This window comes from Solanum stenotomum, chromosome 12 (assembly GCF_019186545.1).
Source record: "Solanum stenotomum isolate F172 chromosome 12, ASM1918654v1, whole genome shotgun sequence".
NCBI classification, from domain to species: Eukaryota; Viridiplantae; Streptophyta; class Magnoliopsida; order Solanales; family Solanaceae; genus Solanum; species Solanum stenotomum.
The window spans coordinates 5,878,552-5,897,204 of NC_064293.1; the positions used below are offsets into that span (position 1 = coordinate 5,878,552).

Genomic DNA, 18,653 nt, shown 5'->3' on the forward strand with positions numbered 1-18,653 from the left:
CAAGGAGGCAACTGTTTACTTATAAGGCTGAGATGCTCATCCTCCACCTTACGACAGCGTATAATTGACAAATCCGAGCTTGTTGGTGTCGGGTCTGGATGAGGCCCATATGCTTCTACTTATTCGGATTGTCAATTATATTAGGAAAAATTACATAAGTGAAGGTCTTTTATTTAATAATTACCACTTTTAAGTATACTTTTAATTTATTATCATTTTTATCAACTTTTAGCAATACTTACTTAAACAAATTTGTTCCTTTTCATGTAATTTTTAAACTAAGCAAAAAAGTGTTGCTCATTCGCTCATATCCTCTCTCTCTCTCTCTTTTCTTTCTACTCTTCTGTCCGAAAATTTTAGGGCTTTGTTGTTCTTTCTTCCCCATTTTTCAGCACAGGATTCTAATGGAAAAAGGTAACGAAAATTGCCTAGAAGAAGTCCACAGATACTTAGTGATGTTGGTACTTTGAATCAGAAAATTTATAGAAGAAGTCGAATGAGAGGTCAAGTTTCATCTCCTACTGCTACGGATGAAGTTAATGACGGTCCCAATTTTAGTTTGGGAATCTCACAAGTATCGGGTGAGCAGAATCATTTGCATTCTTTAGGTTATATTTGAACCTATATTTCTTTGGGGGTAGGGTGGGGGGTTTATTTTTAGTTGTTTTTGATTAACTATGCATGATTTTTCTTTTGTCTTTGTCCTTCTTTCCATGAATCAAGATCTACTCAAAACTAGTTTGTGAGTAATGATGGTTTGTCCCTATTTTGTTTTGGTGGTCACATCCTGGGCATGAAGTTCATTAGTGTGAAGGTGGATGCGTAATATTTTTTTTTTGGGTAGTTGACCAAACATTTCTGTTTTACTTCATTGCAAAATATCTTCTCTTTGTCCATTGTTTTGTCTAGAATTAGTGGGAGCTTGTCAAATAGCTGGTAACACTTGTTCGTGTTAATTTGGAAAACAGATGGAAAAGATGTGTAAATGAGTGGACACATCATATATTTGGAATAACATTGTTCCATGTTTTATCTGATCTTTTCTCCCGCACTCGAATGTTTTGTTCCAATGGATAAAGTGGAAATGTAGGTTTAAGTTGCTTTGGAAGTTGGTTTTTTGATAGAAAATAGAGCTTTAAGTGTATGACAACTAGCTCATTGTTTAGGCTGCTTGTGTTGAAGTTGATAAGTTCTGGGTCTGGATTTGGAACCAGAAGTGGTCATTGGTTTTATTCATCTTTAATTCAACTGATTACTACCTTGCTTTGATAACTAAAGGTGTTCCCAGACAACAAGATCACTCGCTGTAAGTATTATCAAATAGGTATTCTTTTTTGTATTAAGTAGATATTTTGATAATAATTTTATATTGAATTTTTTAGGGAATGTGGGGTTGTCGTTGCTGCATTTGCAGAGTTTGTAAGTAATGACCAACATATTCTAAATCAACAACTAAAGGCAGACATACTCTGAAAGAGATTTGGAGCTATATTATGGGAATATGCAAGAAGGAAGCAAGCGAGTGACCTTCAAAGTGAAGACGAAAGACCAGATAGAGAAAGAATATAGTTATATTAGTTAGTATGACTATGAAAACTATATGGTGTAAAAACAGTTTGTAGGTAGTATGGCTATGAAAAACTATATTGGTCTATTGTAAGTCTTGGTATTATATACCCAACTGTATTTTGTTTATGTAAGTCCTCTGTTTGAGGTTGTTCTTTCTTTGTGTCCTTACTAGGGCTGTCATGGCGATTGTTTCAGGTTTGGAGTTTTGGGGATTACCCAATGCGCCGATGTAATTGGCTAATAACATGAATTTGTCGTCTTTGTTGCCTTTGAACTGGGTGGGATCGTATGTGACTTGAGCTATAATAGTTGTTGGGTAATTGTTGATCTCGTAATCAGGTGTAGATTGTATCAATTCGTATTTGGGTATTTGCTGATCGTATGTGACTTGAGCTATATGATATAGATGTCATGTTAACACCCTTTTGATCTTTTGACTTTTGTTTGTGGTCTCTGTCGATGAATCATCCCTCTTTTTCTCTCCCCTACTGGTATATTCCCCAAACCCTTAGAAGGCTGAATTGGAAAGCACAAGCCAAAGGCTGGTAGAGGATGTTCCCAATGGCAAAGCAATCATCTGAAAGTGGGTGATTTGGTTTGCATATAAGATTATGTGAGCATAGAAATTGATTTATTATAAGGTGAATGGATGTTAGTGTAATATAGTTCAATGTAGCTTTTATTGTCATATTTGTTGGACATAGTAATGAGATGTACTATACTTTTTCTTAACTTTCTGATTGCTTAGCTTTTATTGAGCAAATGTGTGTTGCTGGCATGCGATGGTACTTGCTTGTACGAAAGATGTTTCTTTTTTGAGTATTTACGGATCTCGTAATCTGGTGTAGATTATACCAATTTGTATTTGGGTGTTTCAACAGAGATTTTTCCCAAAATCATGCCCATTTTTAGAGAATTTTCTGGATGAGATTATGGAACTTGAGTTTCTAAATTGAAATGAAAGTGATTTAAGTATTTTAAAGCCAAAATGCAACTCAAAGTCACTGCTTGCCCAAATTAAGAGATTACTTATGAGAAAATAAAACAAAATGAGCTATTGTATATCAATAAACAGGCAATTAACACTTAGCAGTAACAAGAATCATCATATAAACATCTAAGATTCAACAGCAATAAGAAAACTAAGCATTGAGGTAATCAATAGTTAAAATAAGAGATGCAATTCCAACTAAACATTCAATGGGAATTTTAAACAATTACTAAGTTGCATTTTATCGAATACCATTTCAACTATATCTATCACATCTAACTATAAACATGGAAACATTCGACTAAACTGAATAACACGAGATTGCACAACTAAGAAAGCATTCCACTAAACTGAATAACACGAGATTGCGGAACTAAGGGAATCAACCATATAAACAGACATGATCTAAATTCGTATAGTAAACCAATGAGCTTCTAAAACAAAATGCTAAAACAAATTTTATTGCTTATTCTTATTCTTGATCATAAGGCCTAACATTTTTGCAAGTCTTCTTGTTGTGATCTTGTTGTCCACAGTTGCTGCATGTAATTTTCGCCTTCTTGAATCCATCTTCTCTCAGTTGTGTATGCCTTTTATTTTTTGGCCTTTCCGGAGGTCTCTTTTCATGAGGTGGAAGTACAACCTCTTCAAGAACATGTGTTGGTATGTTCCATGTGCTTCATCTAGCAAGGGATCCATTTGAAATTGATATGTCAGCAATAAATTTTTTCTTGTATAGTAATCAGAGCAATATTTCTCATAACCAGTGTGTTTTATTGTTAAAACTGCCAAAGGATGCGGACATGACAACTCATCCAATTGAAATCTCCCACATGTGCATCTACGTTGGTGAAGACATACTGTGAATTGTGTAATACCATCAAGTACCGTATACACATATTTATTTGTCTCTACAACCTATGAAAAGAAAAAAATATAATCAAGAGAAATGTTAGATATGAATCAGAAGAAAATATATTAGCAAAAATAATTTACAGATCAAGCATTCCCTTAATTTCTCTGCAGTTTTATTCACCGCAATATATTTTCATACTTTTTTCCAAGGTGAAAGCCTGAAACTGTCGCCTTTGATATGTTATTGTTATTCCATTTCTGGACAAGCTGTCTCATGAATTCCAAGAGGTGCAAGACTTTAAGAACTTTGGCATGTCTTGTTCTTGAATTGACTGATTCTGCTATATTTGATGTCATCATCCAAATTCTATCTACTTCAGCATGCACATGCGACCATTTGTTGTATCCAATGTTCAACAAGTAATCTTTGTCATAGAGTAGAACAACTCAGTTACCTTTTGCTGACTTTTTCTAAAGTTTTTCATTATGTTTTGCAGTAAGTGCCCACATACACACAAAATGAGGTACTTCATCGTAGACTCTCAAAGTTGCCTTAATAATGCTTGCATGCCTATCGGAAACGATACACATCTCTGATCTTTGATCGAATGCGTCTCTGGATTGCTCAAAAAACCATCTCCAAGATGCATCATTCGCTAAATCGACAATGGCATAAGCAAATGACAGTATACTCCCTGCACCATCAATTTGTTTAATACAATTTTAATACATTTTTACTGCAATTGGAAGTTTACTCCATGCACCATTCGAAACCCTTTTTTTCTCGAAGGCCTAAAACGATATCAAGATTGCAGTGGAAGCACCCACACAACCAGCATACTGAACTCTAACCTTAAAAAATTTATAACTCTAATCCTTCAATACAGTTCACGATATATACATTCTTCCAACACACAAAACTCAAACTGGTGTGATAAGCAAAAAGAAAATGGAAGCCACAAAGATGAGCAGCAAGAACACAAAAGATAGATGAGCATTTTTACTGGGGTGTGAAAAGAACCAGAACTGAGGGAGTACATACCAGATATCCACACCCATAAGAGTCCTCACCAGTTGGATCATTGCAAAACATAAACATCTGGACTAAAAGCGAAAAATGCACTTGTGGAAAGAGTTATCGTAGTTGAAAACACTCATGTAACAACACTTTTGACAACAAAGTAAGGGACTCTTTCTGTCCAGGGAAGAAAACTGAATCGAAGAGCTAGATACTAATACAAAGCCTGAGCAAAGAAACTTCAACATTACGACAAACAAGGCTACTCCATGAAAGGGAGACTTCACTGATCTTGAAAGACCCAACAACAGCAAGCACAAAAAGAAGTTAACAGTTAAAGTGCTAGAAGCCAAACCCATATCACATAGAACAGATGACTAAAAATGCCAGACTCAACAACTCTCCTGTCAGTACCTGGTGATATCCAAATTGCAGTGAAAGCATAAGCACCAAAATGGCAAAAGAATAGTGTGCACAAGGGAAGGACGAAACCATACTTCAAAATTACCAAATCCAATCCCCCTCACGATCACCATGTGGTCTACAAACATGCGTCTAACCATACTTGTATTAAAAGTGTATTACACTATATTAAAATTGAATTAGAAGAGTGAATTAAGAAAAAATTTAAACAAGTATCTAAGGAAACGACGAGAGAGTGTTCTATAAATTGAATTATACTTGAATCTATTATGAAATAAGCAAGTAATTCAATAGTAACAAATCAACCAACAAACTTCAAAATGGATTAAACTTCTATTTAAAGTGGTAATACAAAAATACTAAAGTTGAATTAGTAAAAAGAGGATTAAGAAAGAATTTATTCTATAGATCGAATTAAACTTGAATCTATTATGAATTATGCAAGTAAATCAATCAGAAGAGTGAATTAAGAAAGAATTTAAACAAGTAATCAAAATAACAAATCAACCAACAAACTGCGAAAATGAATTAAACATGTATTAAAAGTGTATTACACTGTTTTAAAGTTGAATTAGAAGAGTGAATTAAGAAAAAAAATTAAAAAAGTAACTACGGAAACAACGAGAAAGTGTTCTATAGATTGAATTAAACTTGGATCTATTATGAATTAAGCAAGTAAATCAATCAGAAGAGTGAATTAAGAAAGAATTTAAACAAGTAATCAAATCACAACAAATCAACCAACAAACTGCAAAAATGAATTAAACTTGTATTAAAAGTGTATTACATTGTATTAAAGTTGAATTACAAGAGTGAATTAAGAAAAAATTTAAACAAATAACTAAGGAAACGACGAGAGAGTGTTCTATAAATTGAATTATACTTGAATCTATTATGAATTAAGCAAGTAAATCAATCAAAAGAGTGAATTAAGAAAGAATTTAAACAAGTAATCAAATCAACCAACAAACTGCAAAAAATGAATTAAACTTGTATTAAAAGTGTATTACACTGTATTAAAGTTGACTTAGAAGAATGAATTAAGAAAGAATTTAAACAAGTAATTAAGAAAACGATGAGAAAGTGTTCTATAGATTTAATTAAACTTGAATATATTATGAATTAAGCAAGTAAATCAATCAGAAGAGTAAATTAAGAAAGAATTTAAACAAGTAATCTATTCATAACAAATCAACCAACAAATTGGGAAAATGAATTAAACTTGTATTAAAAGTGTATTACATTGTATTAAAGTTGAATTACAAGAGTGAATTAAGAAAAAATTTAAACAAATAACTAAGGAAACAACGAGAGAGTGTTCTATAGATTGAATTAAACTTGAATCTATTATGAATTAAGCAAGTAAATCAATCAGAATAGTGAATTCAGAAAGAATTTAAACAAGTAATCAAATCAACCAACAAACTGCGAAAATGAATTAAACTTGTATTAAAAGTGTATTACACTGTATTAAAATTGAATTAGAAGAGTGAATTAAGAAAAAAATTAAACAAATTACTAAGGAAACAATGAGAGAGTATTCTATAAATTGAATTAAACTTGAATCTATTATGAATTAAGCAAGTAAATCAATCAGAAGAGTGAATTAAAAAAGAATTTAAACAAGTAATCCAATCATAACAAATCAACCAACAACAACAGAGTACTTGACCTCACACACCTATAAACTTCAAAACTCTTCTCCAAAACCTCCTCATTCATAAATTCAACATATCTTATCAAACACTACCACAACCTCTCCACAAAAGATCTAGCACACTCAAAAATGAATTTAACTTGTATTAAAAGTGTGTTACACTATATTAAAATTGAATCAGAAAAGTGAATTAAAGTTGTATTACACAAATACTAACAAGTGAATTAAACATGTATCTATTGTGAATTAAGCAAGTAATTCAATACACATCATTGCTCGAAACTCATTCATCTCGAAATTGATCACGTATAGCCGAGAAAGAGAATTAAGATTGAATTAAGCAAGTAACTAATGACATGCAATCAAATTTAAACCTTCTAATCTTTCAAACTTCAAAAAACTTCAAACTCAACTCTCTGCCCAAACTTGATTCATCTCGAAATTGATCACTGAATACACATTGTTGAAGGTGAGTATAGCCAAGAAAGAGAATAGCTTGAATTAAGCAAGTAACTAATGGCATACAATCGAATTTAAACCTTCTAACCTTTCAAACTTCAAAAAACTTCAAACTCAACTCTCTGCCCAAACTTGATTCATCTCGAAATTGATCACTGAATACAGATCGCTGAAGGTTAGTATAGCCGAGATAGAGAATTAAGCATGAATTAAACAAGTAACTAAGACATGCAATCGAATTTAAACCTTCTAACCTTTCAAACTTCAAAAAACTTCAAACTCAACTCTCTGCTCGACTTGATTTGTCTCAAAAATGATCACTAAATACACATAACTAAAGGTAGTATAGCCGTATTTGTGAAGAAAATTGTGAGTAAGAAGTGGTGAGAGAAAATCGCAGCGGCGAGAGAAAATTGAGAGCGAAAGATGGAAAGGATGAAGTAAATTTAATTTAATTCTGCCAAATTGTCATATATGGTTAAAAAAAAATAATGTTGACAAATGTGGTAATTATTTTTTAAAAAGTATACACATAAGTGATTTTCCCATTATATTATTGGATATAATGCATAAACATGACATTTAACTTGGCTTCAGTAAATAAGTATGCCCTCCAACTTTATGTGTGCATAAGTAGACATTTAAATTTGTATAAAATCGAACAAGTAACACGTGTTCTATATGACATAATAAACGTAGGATGCCACATAGGATGTCATATAAGATACAAATTTGTCATGTAGGTTGTCATGTAGGACGAATGTGTCTCTGTTCAATTTTATACAAATTTAAGTGTCTATTTGTGCACACCCAAAGTTAAAGATCATAATTGTTGGTTGACGTCAAGTTAAGAGTCATGTTTATGTATTACTATGTCATATCATTTTATTCATTACTTTACCAATATAAAATATTCCTCCAACTTAACGTGTCTCTCAATCGCATTGATCTTACCATTCATGTCGGATAAAATCATCTTTTTTTAATCTTACAACGATTTTCTATTGAAAAAAAAATCAAAATTTCCACCGTTTTTCAGCTTCTTCGGCCTTTAACACCTTTCACACCTTTCGTCACCTTTTTCCTATAAAACTTCATTATCACAAAATAAAGGAGCAAATAGTATCCAATGATGAAGGACAGAACAATCTAAACCATGTAAGAAGGATACAAACAGGTAAGACTAGAATTTTATTTAGTGCAAAGTGGTGGGTAATCCTAACAACTAGCAAGCGAGATATACAAAAAATACTCAGATGGTTAGTCCGAGCAAGGTTATGAACAAAGGGAAAGGGTGGTTGTAGGTAATAAATTTAATGCACTATCTAGGGTGGAAATGATTGGAAAAGATCGAAGGGGAGACAGATAAAACACAAAGCTAATAATAATAATGAAGAAGCAGAAAAACAACAGTATAAAGACATCTAAGTAGGAAAAGCATGTAAATAATGAATGCATAAATATAACATATGACAAAGCAAATAAAGTTAATAAAAGGAAGGCGCAACACCAGGTCATTAGCAAGAAAGTTCATCATGGTGATGTTGTACAGGAGGACGAGCTCACTAGTTTGCCTCCAAACGATAAAGCATCCACACGATATAGCAATCAGGTTAGTCAAACAGAAAAGCATCAAGTTATAGCAGAAATAAAAAATACCATGCATGATAAGGAGAAGGAACGGACTACATCATCTTTACTTTTTTTATGGAATGACAGAGTAGAACAAAAAATAACAGCAAATGAGTTAAAGGAAGGAGTGATACTCAAATTATTGCAATGAATGATGATGGACAACTACAAATACAATAGGAGATTATAGAGAAAGATTCAGAGGTTGATTTTGAAGGAAATCAGGGCAATAACTCTAATTGAAAAGGAATAACCCTAGCTACTGACAAAAAATTAATGTATTTTAATAATGATAATGCAATTTTAGGTTGAACATTTGTCAAGAACAAAATTAGATCATGCTCCTTTGTTATTTCTATGAGAGGAAATCATAAGAATGTGTAAGAACCTTTCAAATTCCTCAGATTCTGGCTAAGACATGAAGATTTCAAGAATTTTGTGGATGACATTAGAAAGCTTATTTTGAGGGTCATCATTTTTTGAGTTTCAAGTATAAATCTAAGCAAGTAAAGAAGGCTCTGTCTAAATGAAGTTGGGGAAAATATGAAGACATTTTCAAGCAAATTGATTATTAGGAAAGAGATTGTTCAAATCAAAGAAATCCTCCAGCTTGCAACAGACAAGTTCTGCAACTTACACAAGTTGAATTGAAGAAGTATCTTCATTATGGGGGGAATTCGGAAAGAAGAAGGCTAGAAACAATTGGCATATGGAGGGTGGCAGGAACACTATATTTTTTTCATAATCTAGTAAATAATATAAGGAAAAGGCTTCAAATTAATACTCCCTCCGTCCCATTTTATGTGAGGTAGTTTGACTCGACACAGGGTTTAAGAAAGAAATGAAGACTTTTAAAACTCGTGGTCCAAAATGAATGATAGAAATTTGTGTGGCTATAAATTATTTCATTAAGGGTAATATAAACATTTTATAGTTAAATTGTTACTTAATATAGAAATGTGTCATTCTTTTGGGACTGACTAAAAAGGAAAGTAAGTCACATAAATTGGAACAGAGGGAGTAGAATTTACACCAAAGATGAGGAGTTGATTGAAGAAGAAGCAAGTATTGGTGATGCTGCTTTGCACTTTTTAAGGCCTAATTAGCCTAAGAGGAAGAAGAGACATAATATTATCTATTATAGCATATTCTAATTTCAGTGAGTGAAGATAATAATAGAAAAATCAATGTTATTCATAGTTTGGAGGAAGTCAAAAGTGTTATTTTTTTTGTGGAGTGCTAGTGGACCAGATGGTTTATCTGGTGATTTTTTTCAATCTTGTTAGAGCATTGTTCACAATGATGCATTAGGGGTGGTGCACACTTTTCTCAAAGGTGATACCCTTTCTAAATTTGCCACTCACATTAATTTGGTCTTGCTACCTAATAAGTCCAATGTTCAAACTTTTTTCGACTTAAGGCCAATTAGTTTGCGTAATTTCATAAACAAAGTGATTTTTAAGGTGATACAAAGGAGACTTGATGAGTTGTTGTCTATCACATTAGCCTCCTAATCAATCAAGCTTTGTGAAAAAAAGGTGTATAATTGAAAATAATCCATTAACTCAAGAGATTGTTATTGATATTAGGATAAGGAAGCATTCTAATGTGGTGTTGAAGCTACATATGTCAAAGGTTGACATGATCTCCAGGTTATTTTTGTCTAAAGTTCTTAAATGTGTTTTTTTTAAATGTAGTTGACTTAATTTGGAGTCTTATTGTCAATTACTGGTACACCATATTGATTAATGGTCAAAGTTATGATTTTTTCATTCTTCTGGGGTGAACAAGGAGACTTTTTATGTCCTACTTTATTCATAATCGCAACAGAGGGTTTATCTAAAGAATTGAATGCACTGTTTGACAAGAGTGAGTACTTAGAGCATGGGATGTCAAAGTGAAGTGTTAACATAAATCACATTTCTTATGCAGATGGTACTATTATTTTTGCTTCATCAGACAAGAAATCACTGGAGTTAATCAGGAAAGTGCTTCATGATTATGAGAAGATGTCTGATCAGTTGATTAATAAGGGGAGAAAAACTATTTGTATGTATTTAATAAAGTTATAGCTAACCAGATGCAAGAAGTTAAGGAGATTACTTACTTTGAGAAGGATAATCTATTTTTCAAGTACTTGAGATGTCTCATTTTTCATTCAAGGAAGAATAATTTTTTTATAATCATATTACCAAAAATGTAAAGGATAGGTTTCAACATTGGAAGGATAAATAAAAGGCAGTACTTATCAATAGTATTCTATAATGTACGCCCAAATACCTTCTCTCAATTATAATATCAATAAAATACACTATTGAAGAGCTTTACAGAACCTTTGCTAGATATTTTTGGACCAAAAAAGAAAGATGAAAGAAGAGACACTGGGTCTGAACCTATCTTTGCCAATACAAGAGGGCAAAATAGATTTTAGAAGTCTTTTTGATGTGTCCAAAGCCATTTTTGCAAAGTTGTGGTAAAAATTCAAGACTTCAAGATCTCTATGGTCTAACTTCATATGAAACAAGTATTGTTAAAAAAAAATTCCAACCATTGTTCAATGGAAAGGAAGATCTCAAATTTGAAAGAAGATGTTGGAGGCCAGAAAAAGTATAGAATAGGAGACTTGGTGAAAACCTAGGAATGAAAGTTCTAATGTGTGATTTGACAATTAGACTCAATTAGGCCCTCTTACTTACATTATTTTTGCAGATTTCATTATTGTTAAGAATCTGGAGGGAATTAGTATGTTCATGAATCAAGAAAGGTGAAATACTCAACTGATGCATCAATGTCTACCCGAAGACATAGTGGAGCATGTTTAATATCAATATTTGTGATACTTTAGAAATGTAGGACAGACCTTGGTGGATACAACTGACAGTGAGAGTTTTTCTGTCAAAAGTGCAAGGGAATTACTAAGATATAGAGTGAGTAACAACAATTTACAAAAAATTATGGGTGAATGGTTACCTTTTAAAATTTTCTTTTTCTCTTGAAGATTATGAAAAAGAAAATTTATATGAATGAAGCTCTTGATAAATGTGGTATTTATATAGCTTCTAGATGTATCCGCTGTGAAAGTCATGGAATTGAGACTATTGATCATCTATTCTTAATTTTTTTTTTGCTAGAGGCATCTGCATTTTGTTTGCAAGTGTATCAGGAGTGTAGGTCCTTTTGTACAAATTAATCAAACTTTTAATATGTGGTGGACAGTAGAGGATTTACCTAAGCTAAAAGAAACTTACAAGGTTGTTCATGAAATCATCTACTGACAAATATGAAAGTGGAGAAATTCTATTATATATGGAGAAAGAATGTCCAGAAGTAGGGTAATATATGAGATTGGTTGGAACCTGTCCATGATAACTAAGGACATGTGCCCTTAGATAAATAATATTCCTTATAATTAGGCTCAAATAGTCCAATTTTTTGAGGGTTTAGTTCCTAGAATGGAATATACAAGGGTACTTTGGAAGGTTCCACAATAGGGTTGGTACAAGTGCAATAGTGAAGGAGCTTCTAAAGAAAACTCCGAAAAAAGTTTTATTACTTTTTGTATCAAAAATGACAATAAAGAACTTATTTTTGTCAGTGTAATAACTATTCCTGACACAACAAGCATATGTGTAGAGGCTATAACTATGAAGGATGTATTAGAACATTGTGTGAACAATTTGTTTTCTTTAATTCTGAAAACAAATTCTTTGTTTCTAAAGCATGTATTGAAATAGAATAGAATACATAATGAAAGATTTGTCTGGAGGTTAAGAGAATTCAGAGATGGAGGAAAATAAGAGAAAACAGGGTTAAACATGTGTTGAAGGAAATAAATCAATTGATGGTTTTTTTTACTAACTTAGCTTTTGATTTTACAAGTACAATATCTTTTAATAATTATTAGGAGGTACCTATAAAGATAAAAAAGATTATCAATGCAGATAAATCCTAACTATCTAATTTAGGCACAAAATAATCAAAAATATTGAACCAGATTGATGCAAGTACATCAAAGGCAAGAAAAAACTCACAATCTATCAAGTGTAGTCATTCTAAAGTAGTTATTTATAAATAGAGGTACATATTAATTTTTTTAATTCTTAATTTTGCTTGCATTTCTCTCTTTAGATAGTGATATTAATTTCTATTTAGCTTAAATCTATCTAAAGAGGAAATATAAATAGAAAGATAATTCGAGACGATGAGAGATCCTTAATCAAATTTGGTATCTAATTTTGTCTACAACAATATGATGATACTCATCTCAGGAGTGAAGCCTATTTCTTCTTGGATTTAGTTACCACGGTACCTAATGAGGATGTCAGTAGTGAAATTAACCAAGAGCCTGTGGCAAAGTCATCTCTTTCCGTGTAGATGTGAAATAAGGATGATAAATACTGAATTAGGGATTTCTGTCATCAAGTAGCAACTTACCTGATTCTCAACATTGTCAAATGTTGATCGACATCGCGTGAAGAAGGTGAAGATTTGTTTCAGCAGCTGTGATATCACGTCAATCCTCCAATGGTCCGGCAAGAAAGATGAAGTGCGGCGCTAGAATTTCCCTAAATCGCTTGTTTGGGTTTTTCTGTACTGTCTAATTATTGTTTACTAGAGGTTTTATTTATCTTTTTGTGTAAGACATATTTTGGGGCCTTACCTAGGGGTGGCAATTTTAGCCCATATAAGGTGAAAGGATCCAATAATCCATATTTATTTAAAAAGGAACTTTCACATATAACCACTAAAAAATAGCTTAATTATGCTTCATAGCTATAGTTTGCTAATTACGATTCGTAGCTACATGTTATAGAAAAGAGAGAGGCGAGCGAGATTGGGAGAGGGAGGAGAGAGGCGAGTGAGATTGGGAGAGGGAGGAGAGAGGTGAGCGAGATTGGGAGAGGGAGGACAGAGGCGAGCGAGAGAGGGAAGAGAGTGGGAGGGGGTGAATTGTATATGTATATCGGTTAGATAACTGTAAATTATACATATATATTTGTATATATGACAAGCGAGATTAGGAAAGGGAGGAGAGGCGAGTGAGATTGGGAGAGGGAGGAGAGAGGCGAGCGAGAGAGGGAAGAGAGTGAGAGAGGTGAATTATATATGTATATCAGTTAGATAATTGTATATTATACATATGTATTTGTATATATGGCAACCGAGATTGAGAGAGGGATGAGAGAGGCCAACGATATTAGGAGAGGGAGGAGAGAGGCGAGCGAGAGAGGGCAATAATTTGTATAATTCGCATCTCGTTTGTATGATTTGTGGCTATGTTTGTATAATTCAGTAGTATAAAGTCTGGAATTATAGAAATATGATAAAACTTGAAATAACGAATTGATACAAATATCAACATATGAACTTTAAACATTTATACAAAATATATTATACAAATTACATTATATAAATTATATTATACAAAATTCAAAAACTACACATTTATACAAACTTTAAAAAGTTATACACAAAAAGATTGAATGTATATGGTGACAAAACTGAAAAACCAAAGGAAATCACCATCATTTACAAATACAAACCATCGTATACAACTACAAATCAAATGAAAAATTTCTAGTTGCGAATTATACAAATGTGACGAATTATACAAACGTGACTAATTATACAACTCGAAGTTAGCTCATGTAATTAATGGTTAATGTTAGTCACGAGTGGTAATTATAGCAAACTATAACTATGATGAGTAATTAAGTAGTATAAATTTGCTTAAGCGCGTAATTTTCCCTTATTTAAATGGATTGCTCATATTTTCTAAATAAGTAAATATGAGCAGATCTATTTTAAGAGCCCACACAAATATGATCAAAATGGGTAAAATATGGGTAAATTACATAAATGGGCCACAAAATACAAAATAACTACAATTTCATAGCCCAACCCAAACTAATCTAGCAACTACCCATTCGCCCAAAATAAATTACAGCCCATGCCCCCCTTTTAGTTTAGGCTTAATTTCTCTCCAACCCTCTTTAAATTTAGGTCCAATTTTGCCTCAATCCTTTTAAATTTAGGCCCAATTCGCCTCAGCCCAAACCTTTTATCCTATTATTAATTATTTTTGTTCTTTGTATTCCATTTTTTATTTTTGCCCTATCATTAACTAGTAAATTTATCCGTGCCACACGCGGTGTATAAAAGTTTTAATTTTTTTTAAATTTTCAAATTCAAATAGATTAGATAAAAAATTTTAACATTTAGATTTGTAATTTAACTTGATTCATTAATTGATTTTATAAAACAAAATCCTTAAATTAACACTGTCTAATACCTATACTTTTTTTTGGTTGAATAGTACCTATTCTTTTATGTTCGTTATAATATAATATAATATAATAATTAAGAATTTATGACTTTATTATCCATTTGAATGAGTTCTCAAAATTAAATATGGTCGGTCACCTTTGATATTTTGTAAAAATTTTAAAGTATGACTTTTAGTCTTTTAATTATCATTTTTTTAAATGTCAAAAGAATTAAAATAGCAACACATCCAAACACGTTCTTAGCAAAATGAAAAATTATTTGTAATAAATAAGCTACCTATAATTTGAAAAAAGACTTAAAAGAGTACTTCAATTGTATATTAAAATTTAAAGTTTTATCTCAATATGTTGATTCTTTGGAAAGGAAATGGGTGATACATGATTTTAGTTCTGCAAAATAATTATTTGTGATATAGGAATAACAAAAAAAAAAAATATTGTTGTTATATATTGTGGCTAATATATAATTAAAATAAGTAATAAATGAGCAATTATAAAAGAATGATAAAAAGTTTTATGTTAAAAAGATTAAAAAAATAATCTTATAATATCTAATAAAAGCTTATAATTAGACTCTTGGGTTTTTTTTAAAAATAAGGTAAATATAAAAAAAAATTGTTCACAAATAATAGGAATATTTATAGTTATTAACGATAAATAATATTTCCATTTAATTAAAGTGTAAGAGAAAAAGTTAAGTAAATATTTAGAATAATTATAATGAAGGATGAATGGTTAAGTAATAAGTTTATTTGGAATAATTATCTCTATTAATTTTCCTCTTAGTAAATGCTCTCCTATAATTCTACGTTTCTTTGAATTTATTCCAACACTATTTTTCTATTCTCCCTTTTTTTTCTTATTTTCTTTTTCATTTTTTTCATCTTTGCTTATTTAATTCCGCTAACAAAACATTAACAATTAACATCGTATCTCAAAAGAATCAAGTTAGCTTGTCTTTAACTTTTCTACTAATTTATATTTTTTGTAAAAACAGTAACAATTAGCATCGTATCTTAACATAATCAAGCTAGCTTGTCTATAGCTTTTTACTCATTTATGCAAAATATCAAAAATAAATTCTCTTAATTATTTTTTCTTATATTTTCATGATTCATATTTTATTGAAAATTTAAAAATAACTTCATAATAATTTTGATTATCTTCCACCGCTAAGTGTATCCACAAACACATTTTAATGTTTTTCGAAAATTGTTTTTATGCTAACTTTTATTAATGATCTTGCTCTTATAATTTCATATAAAAAAAAATCAATTTTGCTCTTTTATATATCTTATTTTGTATCCTTCTTATTAGAAATAAAAATAATCACACAAAGTAGTCTTTGTCGATTGCTTTTGCACTACAAAATTAAAGTAGAGGACAATTAAGCTCAAAACAAATATATTTGGATAGAAATATTATTTTGATGTGATTTTAAGATGTCACAAGCTTGAGCATTAAGTAATTGGGGTTATGAAGGTATAAAGTTGGAAGTTATGAATATATTACTAATAAGTACTAATTAAGTATAGAGGTTATGAAAGATGAAGAGGTGTGAGTTTAGGATAAAAATAAATAAATAAATAGATAAAAGGTAAAAAAATACATATTTTTTTAATAAACAAAAGTATGTTTAAGTAAAATCCTCCACCAATTTTTATGGTTTAATTTTATTATAGGGAAATGCATAAGTACCCCCAACCTATGCCCGAAATCTCAGAGACACACTTATACTATACTAAAGTCTTATTACCCCCGTGAACTTATTTTATAAATAATTTTCTACCCCTTTTTGGCCTACGTGGCACTATCAACCAGATAGCTTGAAAAAAATTGTCAACACGTGTTGGGCCCAGAAGATAGTGCCACGTAGGTCAAAAAGGGGTAAAAAATTATTTATAAAATAAGTTCAGGAGGGGGGTGGGAGTAATAGGACCTTAGTATAGTATAAGTGTGTCTCTGAGATTTCGGTCATAGGTTGGGGGTTACTTATGCATTTTCCCTTTATTATATGACATATTTTCTGTTTATCTTATTTTAGAAATTTCAAATTAATTAAAAGTCTCTAAATATGTAATAATTACTATTATTTTGAACAATATATTTTGCATTACCTAATATATATATATGATTTCTTTTGTTCTTTCTCATTTATTATTTTTATTTTTTCATTTATTTTATTTTATTATTATTTTATCAGTATTAGAGATACCATTTGGTAATATTTTTATTATTTCTACTTTTTTTGTTAGTTTATCTTCTTTCTATTTTTTTTACCTTTTTAAGAAAATAAAATAAATTACTTTTGTTCCTTTCTTATTTACTATTTTTATTTTCTCATTTATCATTTTTATTATTTTTCTTTCATATTATCCTTTACTTTTATTATTTCTTTCTTTTTTTTTTAGTTTATATTTTTCTTTTTTTTTCTCTTTCTATATTTTTACATTTTTAAGATAATAAAATAAATTACTTTTTGTTCATTACTTTTGTCCTTTTCTCATTTATTATTTTATTCTTTTCTCATTTATTATTTTTATTCATTTTTTCATTTTATCTTTTATTAAAGATACCATTTGATAATATTTTTATTATTTGGTTCTTTCTCCTTCTTTGATTTTTTTGTCCCTTTTCCCTTTTTTTTTTTTTGTAGTTTGTCATCTTTTATTTTTTTCTCTTTTCATAGTTTTGCCTTTAAAAAAAATATATAAAAAAATAAATTAATTCACTACTTTCGGATTTATAAAAAATAAATTAGACTATAATGATAAGTAAATAAGAAAAAATACATAATTATATGATTTTGGATCTGCATAAACTACATTTGACATTTACTGTAGTTTTTTTAAAAAAAATACAGAATTATGTTAATGGGGCACATATTCAATTTGGATTGGCTGAATTTGCTCTCTCTCTATGTGTATATATATATATACACACACACTCTCATAATATTATTGACTAATGAGTACGGTGTGAACAAAAAATCTTAATGATACCACAATAATATGTCTATACTCTTGTATAGTATCATTACTAATGAACAGGGTGTGAACAAGAAACCTAAATGATGATACCAACACAATATATATTGATTTAGTATTAGTTAAGCGAAATTATCAGCATTGATGATACTAATACAATATATATATACACACACTCTTATAATATCATTGACTAATGAGTAATTTCTGAACAAGAAATCTGAATGATACCACAACAATATATATATACACACACACACACTTGTACAATATCATTGACTAATAAGTACGGTGTGAACAAAAAATCTTAATGATACCACAATAATATATCTATACTCTTGTATAGTATCATTACTAATGAACAAGGTGTGAGCAAGAAACCTAAATGATACCAATACAATATATATTGATTTAGTATTAGTTAAGTGAAATTATCAGTTCTAAAATATGGTATTTTTCATATTTTCTATTCTTTAACAATTATGAAATATGGCCCCTTTTAATTTTTAATTCTATAGTGATTAATTATCTATATTTTAAATTACTTTCTTTTGATTTGTTGTATCCTAACTCCACAACTATTTACTTCCTTTTTAAGTGTTTTTCTTTCTCTTTTGTCTTTATTGTTTGTAAATTGTTTTGCTTATTTTGTTTTGTCAAATATATTTAGGGTATTAAAATGGTTAATATTGAAGTATGGTTTAATTATGGAGGTGAATGGATTCAAGAACCTTTTATCTTGTACAAGAAGAAGTCATACTTCTGGAGAGGGTTT

The 18,653-nt window shown here is 30.4% G+C and overlaps 1 pseudogene; it reads right to left on the bottom strand.

The window, feature by feature from the left end:
* Positions 1 to 3,512: 3,512 nt before the first annotated feature.
* LOC125846689 (uncharacterized) lies at positions 3,513 to 4,006 on the bottom strand (annotated as a pseudogene).
* Positions 4,007 to 18,653: the final 14,647 nt, after the last annotated feature.